Source organism: Protobothrops mucrosquamatus, unplaced genomic scaffold (genome assembly GCF_001527695.2).
Source record: "Protobothrops mucrosquamatus isolate PMUCROS unplaced genomic scaffold, P.Mucros_1.0 scaffold852, whole genome shotgun sequence".
In the NCBI taxonomy this organism is placed as follows: Eukaryota; Metazoa; Chordata; class Lepidosauria; order Squamata; family Viperidae; genus Protobothrops; species Protobothrops mucrosquamatus.
Genome location: NW_015387107.1, coordinates 13,811 through 16,194, shown reverse-complemented (window position 1 = coordinate 16,194; position 2,384 = coordinate 13,811). Strand labels below are relative to the sequence as shown.

At 49.5% G+C, this 2,384-nt stretch overlaps 1 protein-coding gene across 2 annotated transcripts in view; it reads right to left on the bottom strand.

The window, feature by feature from the left end:
* The window catches only part of LOC107290174 (DExD-box helicase 39A), a 17,160-nt gene extending 15,416 nt beyond the window's left edge, over positions 1 to 1,744 (bottom strand). Inside the window, exon 1 of one of the 2 annotated variants that reach the window (XM_015819033.1) lies at positions 1,687 to 1,744. The gene's annotated coding sequence lies outside the window, so the exon portion shown is untranslated. The remainder of the gene's footprint in view (positions 1 to 1,686) is intronic. The other variant, XM_015819035.1, reaches the window with a different exon arrangement.
* Between the last annotated feature and the right edge of the window lie 640 nt (positions 1,745 to 2,384).

The following is a 2,384-nucleotide window of genomic DNA, read 5'->3' as shown; positions in this document are numbered from 1 at the left end:
AGTCGAGGACTAAACCGGTCGTAAGTCGAGGACTACCCAACCGGTCGTAAGTCGAGGACTTTCCCTGCCCGGGAGCGCCGTGCATGCGTGGTTCCGCCCCCTGCGCCGGCCGAGGCGTAGCTGGCAAGCGGCAGAGACGGAGCAGGCCGACCACCAGCTGGCCCAGCCCAAGGGAGGTAAGGCACCCGCCGGAAAAGGGAAAAAAATGGCGGACAAAAAAAATGGTGGACAGCCTTGCTTGGCGACCCCCATGAAATGGTCGATCGACCCCAAATGGGGTCCCGACCCACAGGTTGAGAACCACTGTTCTAAGCCTAAGGTGACTGCATTATAGGAAGCAACCTTTTTGTTTGTTTGAAGCAAAAGAGGGTAGTGGTTGAGATGCAGAATTAGGAAAACCTTGGTTCAAATTCACCACCACCATTTAGGAGTGACTCTAGTCTAGGCCAATCATTTATTTCTCAGGGTTATTCTTGCGAGAAATAACTGAATGCTGTATCTCCCCTTGAGAAGCAAAGGTGGGGTTAGGGTTGCCAGGTGTCCACTATTTGAGTGGACAGTCCACTTTTTTCACATTATGTTCACTATTTTTTTTTCACAGCTTTAGATTACATACCATTTCATCATAAAGCTTTTGAATAAAAAAAAAGTCCACTATTCTTTTTCACAAAATAGTGGACATTTTTTTTATTCAAAAGCTTCATGATGAAATGGTACGTAATCTAAAGCTGTACAGTCTACTTTTTTTACTACTTAACACCCCCCCCCCCGCTTGTCCGCTATTTTTTGGAAGCAGACCTGGCAACCCTAGGTGGGGTAAAAAAAAAACAAACCCTAATAAATAACGTTTAGTATTCATAAACAGAAAAATAAAGACCATCAGCAAAGGTGAAATATTATTTCCAAAACTACTGAAAAAGAAAGCCTTCCACCAACCCAGAAGTTTACAAATGGTGACGTCTGCCTGCACAAAACATGCTCCTAGACTGGGAGCAAAAGGCAGAACAGACTAGCACTGCGTTAGCTTTCGTCTATGGGGAAACTTCCCGCAGAAATTTAATCATACGCTGGTCTATTTTTTTAATTCACCCAGATTAGGATACTCCGTCGGAGGGCCCTATGGAAGTTGCTGCCGAGGAGGAGGAGGAGGAAAAAGCGCAAAGAGCCTTCGCTCCCACAAGGAGGATCGGACGGCGGAGGAAGCTACGAGCCGAGCGCTGAAATCGAAACGTCGCCACGAGTTCGCCTAGCTGCGGGGCTCCTACCCGGCCGACGACCTCCGAAACCGGCGGCGGCTTAAAGCTTACGGCCCCCCAACCTGCACCTCTCCTTCTGCGCCGCTTTACCTGGGCGGCGGACAGGCAGGTCGAGCCTTTACTTTCCATAATAAATGGGAGGGGGGAGTGCTCGGATAGAGGCAACCCAGTTCCCAAAATAGCTTTTTTCACGTATCCCAGCAGGGTAAAGTAAATCGTTTGAACGGACCAGTCACGGGAGTCGAGCACACGAGAACCTTTTTTTTTTTTTTTCTCCCCACTTATGTGCAACACCAAGCCGGCGCCTGTCCGTTACCGGCCCCTGGAACCGCGACCGAAAGTCAAAGAGCCACACGCCGGGCTCTCTGCTGCCCGTAGGGGCTTCCACGCCGCTTCCCTCCCTCGCTCCCGCCTCACGGTACTAACTCACCTACCCGCGTCCAACTCGAGCTTCTGCTTCGACCGCTGAACGCTCGCCCCACGCCAATTGGAACAGGGCGGATTGGGGAAGGAAGTTCTTTCCCCTCTCATTGGCCGTCGTCAAACGAAGTCCCGCCTCTCCGCAAAAGAGAGAAGGAAATCGTCGGCTCCTAAGCCTGCCCGTCTCGTGCACTTGCTTAATGATTGGCTGGAAGGATGCGTGCCGGGCTCCTTCCTGTCTTTCAAGTCCCGTGGCTTTACAGAGAAAGAAAAATGGCCGCCGGGAGTGGGAAAGGGAAGTCGGGGCAGCTGAAGTTTCTCCAGCGAGTGTATGGCGGTGAAATGCAAAGAGGAACTAATCGCCATTTTGGGTGCGGGCAAATGTGTTCTCGAGTGCTTTTCTGCTTAGGAATAAGAATGGATTTTCCTTAGTATTATTAGTAAATAATTGCTAATGTAACTATGCGAGAACCCGAACTGTTTTGAGGAAGAAACGATTTTAAAAGACGGGAAGTCACAAGGAACGGAATGCATTAGAATGGCTTTCCGTCAATTGCGATTGAGGCAAGAGAGTGAGCTGGGTTTGAGATAAATGAAAACGAGGAGTTGTAATACTTACCTCTGAAATGAAGTGGAAGGGTTTCAGGATTTTAACCCTAAACGCCTCAAGCCCTCGAGAATAATGCAAAACTGCCTGGAGCACCTACT